Source organism: Crassostrea angulata, chromosome 2 (assembly GCF_025612915.1).
Source record: "Crassostrea angulata isolate pt1a10 chromosome 2, ASM2561291v2, whole genome shotgun sequence".
Taxonomy (NCBI): Eukaryota; Metazoa; Mollusca; class Bivalvia; order Ostreida; family Ostreidae; genus Magallana; species Magallana angulata.
Window position 1 is genome coordinate 11,128,967 of NC_069112.1, and position 13,613 is coordinate 11,142,579.

General features: G+C 31.4%; 1 long non-coding RNA gene and 1 pseudogene across 1 annotated transcript; one reads left to right on the plus strand and one right to left on the minus strand.

The window, feature by feature from the left end:
* Positions 1-13,613, minus strand: part of LOC128172969 (receptor-type tyrosine-protein phosphatase epsilon-like) — a 113,635-nt pseudogene that overhangs the window by 1,708 nt on the left and 98,314 nt on the right.
* LOC128173058 (uncharacterized) lies at positions 1,074-3,202 on the plus strand. Its single transcript, XR_008242422.1, has 2 exons — positions 1,074-1,252; positions 2,884-3,202. It is a non-coding gene; the product is annotated as an uncharacterized LOC128173058 (long non-coding RNA).

Here is a 13,613-nt window from a genome sequence, read left to right on the forward strand (position 1 = left end):
GGTCTGTTTTGACAAGAGTTGAACCATCCTCTGATTAGATAGGTGAAGTGTTAAATAAAATATTCTTTTACAGTTTTAACAAAAGGCATTGCATTTTTGCAGCTAAGAATGCAAAGATCCATAACTCAATAACTGCACTAAAAATAGTTACTAAGCATTACGGCGTAATGTGTTGGTTTGAATTTTATTTGAATTGAAATAAAGGAAAATGAAACCGTTGGTTGTATGTTGAGTCTGGTCATTTTGACGTTATTGCTCCTTTTTGATGACATATTTTTGACGTAGAAGATCCCGTCGAATTTGTGTTGATTGTCTAGTGGAAACCATTTGGATGTCTGTCAAAAAATTGGAAATAAGAATACACATAGAGTACATTATTAGAAAGAGAAAGACATCACAACCAGACAGACAGTCAGATAAATATATTGATGAAATATTTCGTCCATACCGATTCGATGTCCTTGAGTGGACATAGGAAGACGACAACACGTGCGTCAAAGTCCTTGATCAGTCTGAGAAAGTCCTCGGTGTTGTCTGAAAGAGGATACTGGGCGCTGATCAGGGAGTCCTTCTCCAGATACGACTAAAGAAGATATACATAGAATAATGCAGTGTAAGTGACAAAGAAGTTAGGTAGAGGATACTGGGCACTGACCAGGGGGTCCTTCTCCAGGTACGACTGTATAAAACACACAAATATATTACAATGAAGTCTGAATGAGAGTCTTGGCCTAAGCAGTTCACGATACAAAATGTAACTCATTGATCGACCTTTGATTTTTTCTTTTACAAAATATTTACCATATTAGGTGAAGCAAAAACCGTGTATTTAATTTAGCTTACCTTTGCCTTTGTATAAATGATAAATAATACATAAAAGAATACAGGTTTTCATCTAGGTACGCAGGACAGATAAGGCAACACAATGTTTTGATATGCTAATGAAGGGATAATGAGTTATGACGTCATAATATACGCCCCGCCTCTGTTTTACCATATACATGTATAGAATATATACCGAAAACATTAGTTTAAGCATAAAATACGGCTGATTTAATACTTCATAAGCAAAATATAACTACGAAACACTCATGTGTGTTTTTATAAGTTTACAACAATCAGAATATACGAAGAATTTCCATAACGCATCTGTCGTATGGGTGTGAATCTGCGTCCCAAAAGCGCTCGTCAGACGATGTAAACACGTGTAGCTGGTATTCCCGATGATGGCGATCTTTTGATGATTTATCAGGTATGTAGATTAGATATACAGTGTATTTGTAATATACTAGATAGCTCAATAACTATTTTATTGTGATTTTATACTTTTGATGCATTTCTGATCGACTTAATGTGTTGTTTCGTTCAAAACATGAGGAGAGACTGCATTGTTTACATTTAGGCCTATACAATGTACATTGTACATGTAGCTTTATTGCCAGTCCGTTAAATTGTTGATCATTTTCACCAATCGACACGAATCAGTTCATAGTACTTGTACTGACAATATTTAGCTTTACACGGCTGTTTGTTTTTATTTCAATTTGTAAGTAAACAATACAAAGACTAGACTGTGTGAAAACAGCTGAGTTGATTTTCTAAAAATCAGTACAGTGCAGGCTAAAAGATGCTGATTTCATTTTCTGCTGATCAATAACACCTTTCTACTGTGTTCAAAATTCTTCCATGACAGTTCATTTATATTGTTTACACATTCATCCCGTTGATATATTAAGATGTTTATGCACATTAGTTCTTTATTATTACTATAAAGTTTGTTTTTAGAAATCAGTATATTACTACCATAACACTGTTTGAAATCTTGTCACCTGGGTTTATACTTATGATGCTGTACAATTGGTGATAAAAAACCCCAAATAATAATAAACAAACGACTGCATGTCTCCATCTGATTTTCTGTAAATGAGGAATCTACATTCATGGTCATATATGGTATTGTTTGTGTAGAATGTGCATATGTAACTTTCAAATAAAATTTGAAGTGTTGGTCATTTTACCCATCCATGCATAATATATGTAGACCTTTCACAAAAATGGTCAAAATACTGTTGACATGTCCTTATATGCATGTCAATTAAATTGTATGACTTCTCATAATTATATTTTGTTATTTGCAGAGTAATTTGAAAAGTGTCACTCTGATTTAAAAAAAAAAAGCTGGAAGAAAATGTAAGTAAATAACATACATGTATAAGTTCAATAATTTATCATTGAAATAATGACCAATCTGATTATTCTATGAGACAATTCAATTAGAAAAAGTATTTTCAAGTACGAATGGTTTCATTTAATGTTTTAAAATGATTGATATAAACCTATGTTATTTATAAATCTACAATTTTGAATATTGCTCATCAACAAATCAACAATACATGGTATGTTTTAATTCACACTGACTGCACCAGCATTATATAATATCAATCAATCAAATCAGTTGTGTGTGTGTGTGTGTGTGTGTGTGTGTGTGTGTGTGTGTGTGTGTGTGTGTGTGTGTGTGTGAGAGAGAGAGAGAGAGAGAGAGAGAGAGAGAGAGAGAGAGAGAGAGAGAGAGAGAGAGAGAGAGAGAGAGAGAGAGAGAGAGAGGTGCATTTTTAAGGTCAGGCCGGGTAAAATAAAGGGGTGCAATTAAACTAATATCATGCACAAATCAGGGGTGAGGATGCGAATAATTTCAAATCGATCAAACTGAAAAGCTGTATATGAATTTGTGCAAAATTAAATGCATATCTAAACATAATGAAATGTTTATTAAGATAAATAAATTCCATTGACTATCAAATTGTAGAAAATCCTCCATTTCAGTCTTTCAGCCATTTTGATAACAAGTTAAACTTACTGAATTATATATAATTTTCATTTTAGCTGGTACCTGCTTTGTCTTGAGATTTACATAAATGATGTTCTTATTGGTGATCATTTACCCGCACCCTTATCCTGGTGTCATATACAAGATGAAATGATGGAAAGAAAAACCTGAACTTTAGAAACAGGAAGACTGTGCTTTTGAAGAGAGAAGAGGACCAGAACTAAGAAGTCTTACAATAAACACATTGACATCATAAAAAGAAATTGCAATTTTGAGTTTGCATGCATATGTCAGGTTTAAATGTTGTCACATAATTTTTTTTTCAGAAAGTCCCTTTATCTTCTTGAATTAATAAAACAAATGAACCAAATATAATTGTTTCTAAAATATATAAAATTGTGTTTGAGAAGTGGAAAGGGGATGGTATGTAAATGGGCGGGAGAGAGAGTCTCTCACATAGGAGAATTCAGACTTATTTAAATTCAATATATTGATGTGAACGAACCAAAAATGGCTTTTGATCGCCTTGTTGCAGGATTTACACACTCTCTTTCCTTTCTCGGTAATGAGAAATGAGCGTTTAGAATTTAATTTGTGAATGAATAGATATGCTAACCCTCCCCCTCTCCTTAATTTTAATCATTCTGCATTTGTTGAATAAAAATAAAAGTCAATTTTAATGAGTGTTTAAATTACAAGTGTAACGTGTGTAATACAAAGGTGAATACTGTTGATTGCTTATGGGGGATGGGAAAAGGCTCATACATGGGCGGATCTACATGTATAGTCCCCGTGGCAAATTCTAATTTGATTCACAATTTACATAGTAAAACACAATGGTACCTGGCCCCTGGCAAACAGAATAAAGTTACCCCTTTGAACCCCCTCCCCAGAATAATATTAACAGACCCAAGCAGTGCTATAGAATATGCAGTCATTGGGCAAAGGCTGCACATAAATAATGAAAAAAATACTCCATATCTTATTTTTTAATATATATTATGAGAACAATTTAACAAGGTTAGTTAGTTTATTAATATCAGGGGCTTCATTTGTCTCTGTTGACATCTAATCCCTCAAATAGTTGTGTACAATTAGCTCTTATATATTTTTCTCCCATTACTAAAAAAAATATTAAGAAACTAATAACTCCGCGAATGCGGTTAACCAAGAGAACTGATACACAACGGTTTGTTGTTTACATCCATGATACAACAGAGGTAATGCGGACGATTCATCGTAACCATCTTGTCTCTTTTAAAATAAATAAAACAGAAGCACTATGTTTAAATAACCATTTACATAATGTACTGTTAAAACATATCTTAAAATTAATTCGGATTATGTGATAAAATGACATCGCACCTATATCAAAAGAGTTATCGCTCAAAGAGTTACCTCCCCTTTTGGGATCACTTGTGCGTTTGAAATGTGTATTGATTTGAGAGGAATTCTAGATTGAGAAATTAAATGCAAAAGTTCAAGTGCAAGACGGCTATAGATATTATTAAACTTGGTATGATTTTCTTCCCTTTTACGAGTTCTTTATAAAAACTGATGCTCATTTGTTGAGAGATGAAGGTTTACTTTGTAATTGTAATGAAAATATACAAAAATGCACTATTTTAGGAACAAGTAGCCAGTTTTTAAAGAAATTTACATAACTAGTAAACTTTACAACTGAATGAGCATTGATTTCTATGATTTATGGATAATTTTGAATATGTTGCCATATTACTTACTCTTAAATTTCTTTGCCTTGCCCTTGAACTTTTTGTCTCATTTTAGCATTGACGATTTTTGTCTAAAAGACGCCCACGTGACCCTGAAAAGTCACGTGACCGACAAATTTAGACATGGTCAAGTAAAGGAGACCCATATCTTTACAATAACACCCAAAATAGTTTAGAACTATTAATTATGCAGAAATGAATAGACAAAAGCAAAACGACCTCCTTTTACTGTTGTTTTAAAGCAAAATGTTGCCTTAACTGTCCTGCGTACAAAACTTACGCCTTAATAGCTTTAAAATAATGTTTAAAGACAGGTATATTTTCTACTGAGTGTTTATAGAATGTATATGGTCTTTATGTGACTGCTGTTAACAAAAATACTCTTACACACAAACAAAGGGGAAGGTCTGTACAGTAAATGTATTTATGTGCTATATTTAACCTGAATAAGCACAGCGTTGTAGTAGGTGTTATAGCCCTTCATATAGTACAGATGACACATAAACTCCTCAACTGCAATGAAAAAAGGATAAATTGTAGTATTAAGTAGACTTGAATCTATTGTTATGCGAATTATTATTTTAATGTGATAAACACGATGTAGTGTATCAGATATAGCGCATCTTTAAGCATACAATCTTCAATGACATAAATACAACGTTTATGAAAGTATAGATATAAATATCATGTTACCAGGAAGTACGCTTTCTGTGTAGTTAGCTGATATCTGAGCCCGACCAGACATGTAATCTTGTTGTGTATACTCCTTTCTCAAGGACAGTAACTCCTATGTTATATGTTTCAAATATGAATTATTTATTCAATTATAAATATTTTGTGAAGGATTATTTGTTGTCAATATAAATCACAATTTAGATTAACCTCAAGTTCAGAAGACAGGGATTTCTTCTGTGAAATGTCTCCACAATTTGTATAACAAGTCTGTTCTTGGTATTCTCCTAAAAACTTCTCTGATTCCACACATTTTTTCTGGCCGTAAAAAGCGTCCTTCAGTGCGAGGTAAAGCAATTTGTACTGGTCCTTAAAGTATGTTTTGGTTTGATAAATATAAGTTGTTCGTTAAATTGTAAATGAAAAAATCAATATAATTACATATTATAAATTAACATTTAAATAAATAAAAGGACTATAAATCAAATTGATAAAAATGGTATTTTACTCATTTGATCTAGCAACAAATGACATCATGTATAAGATGGCGACTAACACTTTGTCATTCGCTGTACGATATACATTTGTCATATGAAAAACTGATTTTAAAGCGATTCAATATCGGATATCACCGGAGGAAATAATATAATTATCAAATAGACAAATGCGAAAGGAAGCTTTTGATGATAAATAATTTGGGTTTTTCTTCATAAAGGCAAAAGTGACTTCCTTGATTTCAGATAGGATTTATTATGTCTGTTTTATCACCCAATAAATACCGCCTAAACAACATACCTCTTACACAATGCGTATTTGTACTGTTAACAATAGGAAGTATTTTATAAATTTTGAAATCAAATGATCAATGTATTGTCAATAAGGACATTATTTATAAGGAAATGTTCTATAACAAATCATCGTTTCTTCCGCTAATAGAGCAAAATAAACACATTAAAACTGCTCTTAACACTTTGTTTTAATACGGCTATTCAGTAGAAGACGAGGAGGAAGGAATTATACCCAACTTTTAACTATTTGTTTGCTTCATAGCTTAGTTATATGTGTATTAATTTATTTCAGAGCATAATTTGCAGTAAATATATACTTTATTGTACCATACATTGAAACTGAATCATTTATTCATAACTGATTTCTTTAAAATAAACCTTTCTCTATTAATATGCAACAGGTTCAAAAGCACCTTAAAAAGAATATCTTGATTAAAGATAAAACTTAGATTTGTTGATTAGTTATTTTTCGAGTATAATTATTCATGATCCAGACAAATAAACGTTGATTTTTTTTTTAAATACAGATCATATATTCTGTTTTTTTTAAAAACATTTCTTTTATAAAATTTATCAAAATTTGAAAAGTTTTCTTTTGACTTTTTGAATTAGTTGTAGCTATGAATGATCCTACATCTCCCTGTATCATGTTCATCCGGTCCTTCCTCATTGTTCTGACGTACATCGGGACGTTAATTTTACCACTTTTCTCCCCTTCCCGGTAGAGGGCGTCTAAAGCAATATACGTTCCAGTTCTACCAACTCCTGCACTACAACCAAATCAAACGATGAATAAAAATTAAAATGCTCATAATAACATTTTATTGTTGGTAACTTTCATTGAAAGTTGTTTTCTTAAATCAGAATTATTCCTGTAACAAATTACATAAAATTGGGTCTACCTCGTATGTTTTATATCAATGAGATAATAAATATTTTCACACATTGTTGGTACATAAATTTATGCCAAGTTTCATTTATTGCCCTGAATTCAAAGGTGCTTAAAACTGTTGTAGTTTTATACCGAATTGTTTACTTTTATTTAAAGTACTCAAAAAGGTGTAAAGTATCTCATTTGAATGCGTCAACCGTGTACCTGCAGTGTACTACTGGGTACTTTCCAGCTGAATTAGCAGTGGCTCTGATCACGTGACGATGGAACACGACCAGACTTAAGGGATCGGCAACTCCGTGATCCGACCACGTGGTGTAGTGAAACATCGTCACCTGACGGTCTGTTCTGGTCTAAAAAAATATTATTAACTTTAGTACAAACTAAAGAAATGCTAAATGGAAAGGTGGCCGACGTCAGTTTGCATTGTACATACGTTTGCTCATGAAAATACCCTGTCTTTATATATTGTAAGGAAATAGTTCGATACAATACATATAACTGAACACAAGTTTATGTTATAGCCATTTTTTCCGTTGTAAAACAGGTGAACAATGCCTGTTATAATATACCAAATATATATAACAAATTATTGTCGCAAAACGTTGTAAAAATTGAGACATTGTGTAAATTGACAAATTGACAATTTACATGAAGAATTAAAAAGTGTAGGCTTTGGAAATTTAACACACAGATGTATGCTATTTTAGATGTTGTATATATCTCTAACTTGTTTTGATGGTGCATTGTACAAATATGCCTGTGCATTTTTTAGTATGAATAGCCAAATTTGGTGCATTTTTATATTTTGAATTGACGTCCTATTTAACCTGACTGAAGAATTCTGAGTGTCTTACATATAGTAAAAAGTGAAAATACAAAATTCATTTTAAAATTAAAGAAAAGGTATATTGTAATATATTGCACATTGCTTCGAATAGGTGAAAATAAATTTATTTATTTATAATATATTGTTACAGTAAATGTACCTGCATTTTGAGATGGCCCCTTAAGAGAACCAGATTATAGATTTTTAATGAAACTTCGCAAATATTTTGAGTTGGTGAATATCATACATGGTCAAAATAAGAAGTGTTGCTTTAGCAGTTTTTACACATTAAAACCCAACTCCGACTTCATTATATAAATAGAGCCTGATTGAGAGGATAACAGTATAAATTAACCCCACTAAAAACCATTGTTAACAGACCCAAAGCGAAGGATGACTGTGGTTTTCAAGAGGGGTCGATTTCAAATGTTTCCCTCCCAAATAGGCATTATAGAACCGTACGCGCATAATTTATGTAACAATGCGTTATGTTATCTTTGTCAAATATGTTGCTTACGCTGAGGGTAATAGAATGAATACTAAATTGCGTCGAAACCAATCAGATTTCAGTATTTAATTTGAAAGTATAATAAAATTGAATGACATTACATACTGTGAACCGAAACCTCTTTATCATTTACTATTGTTTTATGCAATATCGTGCTAGTGCACGTTACTTACATTATTAAAAGTGTCGCATGAAAAGAAATCACCATTTTAATATACGAATCTCAAGTTGTAATTTTTACTTTGGTAATTTTTGTATCAGAGTATATTTTTTCTTTATCTCAGCAAAATTATATAACCACGGTCTTCTTCAAACACTGTTACGTTTAGAATTGTTCATAAACGTATATGTATGAATGGTACAAGAGATTTACCTTAAAGTGACAAAACTATGGCGCTTATGATTTGCCCTTAATCATATAAACTTGAATACCAAAAGTGCATTATTTTTATCTAAATTTTGAATTTAAAGGCTTATCATGGGTTGATGATAACTTAACAAGTAATAAATCTTTTGAACTTTAAAAGTATGATAAATCATTAGGTCAGAATTAGTCAACTTAACCGTAGTGCAATGCTACAGACTTTTAAACCCCAGTATATCGATCTTGATAAATTTATGGAGAAAAGTCACATAACGGTCAAAAGATATTACATTTACAACCATTTAAATCTTAAAAATGTAGACTGGAAATTTAAAAAAATATGAATTGCAAATCATCGCATGCAATAAAATTGTATTTAGACAAACACAAATGATAGAGATTGCAAAACAGTCGTGGCGCATGCTCTAAAAAAATAGAGAGCATCTTCATAAATGATGTATCGGTAAGTTTAGGGTAGTGAATGACTTTTTCTTTTACTTCGTACAATCCTTAACTTGTTAACCCAGGCCTTGTATCTTAAATAGTTTTACAACGTAATATGTACGGAAAGATTAACTATCAAATTATAAACCAATTGTTATTCCCCCGAAAACCGATGTTTTAATGTTCTTGTTTAGAGAAACAAACAGAAGGTATACAGCTTCAATAGAAGAAAAACCGTTTACTTTGCAACCGATACTACTCTACATTATCGATCTGTTGCTATATATAGTGACAATAGGGTGTTCGAATATGAATATGGCGTTCCATACCTGACATGAACAAAAATGAGATCTTAATATTTCAATGAAATACCATAAGTAGATATGCAAGGTTTCCTTTGAAAAAAAACCAAAAAAAAAACAAATACATGCATGCAACAACATACGAGGTAAAATAATTAAATAGTTCTAATCATTTTAAACCCATCAGTTAGGGGTTTTGTTTTACCAATTATTAAAAGATGGTTTCCTTAATGCAATCTCATACGTCTCAAAACATTTAACTATAATCATAATACAACTAGTAAAACGATAAATTATATGTAGTATTTGAGATGCAGTAGGAAAGCAGCTTGGCAAAAATTAGCCCAAAACAGTTAACATATGACAACATTTTTACAGGCACATTGTTTTAAATCAGTTTTTGTATATATTGTAATTCAATACAAATGCCACCATATCATATTTAGCTGCGGTTTTTTTACTGTAATAGAGAGGTTGAGATTTAAAACGTGTACGGATACGCGTACGTGTGTTAAAACTACACGTTCACGTTTTTGAAATTTATCAGTTGCGGTTTTTTAATTTGTAGAATATAAACATGTACGTAAATCGACGCAGTTTTGTGACATGAATTTATTTAGGTAATTCCAAATAAATGACAAATTTCATTTCAATATTCATGCAAATGAAGTTTAAAATTCTATATAATGTATCACAAGAATACATTCACTCATCAATAAGATTTCATTGTTGTAAAAAGCTATACGTTTGTACTTTCATGTAGACGACACTCTACAAGTTTAGAGAACGTGTAGAAACCATGTCATCACAAAAATTGATGACGTAATGCGCGAACAATTTACGTGATTCCCCTAGTTCACGTACACGTACCCGTACACGTTTGAAATCTCAACCTCTCTAATAGATTTAATTTCCAATAATGTTGTTCTAGACGGTTCATACAATTTTATGATCAAAGACATTTTTCCACCATTTTGATATTCGTGTTTTTATTTGTTTTCTGAGAGAAATGTAATAGTGTTCCTCAAACATCATATAAAGTAATATATGCAACTCAGGATTCGATTTTGTTTTAATAAAACTATTCAAAATATGTACACATTATAAAACATTTACTTAACTCTGATAAATCAAACATATGTACTTATGAGAGAATCCCGACCTCCTCCGAAATATTTGCTTTAACAAACGGATCGTCTTCCTATGTTTTTGATATAATTAGAATGCTGGATTACACAAAAAAATGATACGTATCTTTTCAAAGCTGATAGACAATGTATCTCTTTTCTATTTTAGGTACAAACTTTTTTCTGATTGGTGTTTTAAGACGTGAGGGGCGTTTTTGGCTTGACTATACTCTTGTCAGTTAAAAAATATTTCGAAAAATAGTATTAACAAACTCATTTGGGGGTGTATACAGACAAGTGCACATTAAAACACATGTTAACCTGTTGTAAATATTATCAACCATGATACATAGGTTTCACCAGTTGCTTGATGCGCGTACCTCCGACAACTTCAGTCTATATATTACAGTAAACACAATTAGCCAAAATATGCTACTACTTGATTGAATTGTTTTTTACGCGTAAAAGGTGGAGTAGGATTACAGAATGGATTCTAACTGAATTCACTGTTTTCAATCAGTAAGTGAAAATATGAAAAAAAATATCTTTGAATTTTTATTGTAAAGGAACTAAACCGCGATAACCTCATTAACAAACGTTAACCACACAATGGAGATCTGTCATTAAGCCTTCACTGAGAGGTCTAGAAATGTAGCAAGGTGGAAGAATTGTGAAATTCATTTACCCTTCAGGTGAGTGGCAGAATCTCGCTCTGTGAATTACTATATTTTACATTTTGTTTAGCATTATGCATATGTTAGTTATGCTTACTTCTAGTGTATTATAACTTTTTTTCTTTACTCAATAATCAATTTATTTAAATGTAAACAAATAAAGTTTAACTAAATGAAAATGGATGTATAATGATCAATATCCTTTAGTACAGCATTGGCTGAATTTTGGGATGTGCCATTTCATTGTTAACAAGAAGTCTACTAAGAATTGCATTGTGAACAGATATGAATAAACATAAGATCTGCTATAAACCTACAAATATCTGGAAGCTTTGATTTTTTCTTTACATATATAAGTTTGTTCCTATAGTTAAATTTTACCGATTTGTTGTGAATCTTGAATCGTCTGATGATGTACTCAGCGTAGGTTTTCTCCCCCAGATGTCTGACAGTCAACGTCCCTCCTTGTAGTTTGTCATTGATATCTGGCCAGTACTGGGCGCACTTATTCTATTATAAATGGAACGATAAAATAAAAGAGAAAGGTAAAAAAAAAAATAAAGTTTTTGTCTTCATTTTTTATTAAACAGCGAATATTTGAAAATGAAAATGTTTGAAATGTTCTACTATCTAATTTTTTTTCGTGAATTAAAAGATTTGTTTATATACAGATTAATCGTTTGTATTCATTTCTATTTCAATGCGAATTTCGAACTTTATTATCAACTATATACATAGGTCTAGTTTTCGATTTGTAAGAATGTTCTTTTGACTTTTTTTTTCTTTTGTGTAAATATGATATACAGGTTTATTCATGTTAACGAAACAATTGCTTTTTTTAGCAATACATGCTAGTATGAAGGTAGCAAACTTTGGAAAAAAAACCATAACCCGCGTTTGCAGTACGTGGTGTTTTAGTTGCTGAGCGTGTCTCCCGGTCAATGAACTGGTTAGAACTGGGTCATATGGATTTAAGCTCTTTCGATTTCTAAAGAGATGTGAATCACAATCGCTTTGCTAAAGATATCAAAGAGGAAATACAATGCTTAGTGAATGTAAATATTATATATTAACCTTTGTGCCCTCAGTTAGATTGGTCAAACAGACAATGTTGCAAACATTGCCAAATCATGTTCCAAAAATCTGCTATTGTTTTTGGCTTTGGACCTTAAAAATACAAAAAATAAAACATTATAATTTATCACAAAGTATAAAATAAGAGTAATAGAAATATTAATGAAATAATTCTTTTGTTAGGTCAGTACCTTGGGTGGCAATATAAGTCCGCCTCTCGCGTGTATCCTATTAATTATATTTGAATAATGTAATATTAAGCTTTTACATTTAAATACAATCGGGAAAAACAGGTTGAGAAGCATATTAACTTGAAATAGCCTGTAATATTTTAAAACAATAACAAAAACGATGCATATCTTTACTTTTTCATGACACTATTTGCTTTTTATATGGATATTCACAATATATAATACTAGATTTTTATATACAAAAAATTGAGGTGAGAGTGTCATTTATGTTAGTCTTTTACGTATTTATTTTATGAACTGTACACTATTCATGAGGTACTTGCCTCAATATAGTTTGCATTGATATACCCCTCATTATTACTGGTCGTAGTCTTTAGAATAACACGTGAGTGGTCATCTACAGTTGACGAAAAAATTATGAAACTTCCAATGAAGTCTCGATGCAGGTGTTATAATTTAATTTCATTTACCGTTATATGATTTAATGTTAGTTTAGATTTTAAATACATACAGGGGAATATGGTTGTGTATCTATTTTTAACTTTATTTTCCTGTTTCTTTCCCTCTAAGCATTGGTAAAGCTCCCCTCGAGGTATGTTCTGTAATGTAAATGAATTTGATACATAAATTCTTCATCTACAGAGATCGTGCTTATAACAACGAAAATCAACAAAAGGAAACAAATCGACACAATATATCTTACGTGGTATTCACTTTTAAAACCAGCGTTTTCATTTAGAGACATGTTTGCAATCTGTGCTTTCATATTCCTGACAGGGATGTTTTTATTGGTTGGAGGACCCCTTTTTGTTTTCTCAGGCAAAGCATATGTTGTCTCTTCTACACCATTTGCAAGAAAAGTTTTTTAATCAAACTTCTACCGTAGCATTATTTTTTGTTAGTTTTGATTTTGGCAATAAGTATGATACTGTATCATCTATCACATAGAATTTCAAGCCAATAAAAATAAAGTTGAAATGATTAGCATTTATAACTTTCAAACATTTCATTATGTGAATTGTGTTGCTTACTTAATAAGTTTGACTGTTCAGTCTTCGGCTCATTTGTACGAAGAGGCTTTGCTTCCAAAATAAATGATTGTCTTTTAGCCATTGTCGTTGATTTTCGTTTTAGTCTGCATGAATTTAACAGCAAAAATTAATGCAAGTAATTGTAGAGAAAGTTGTT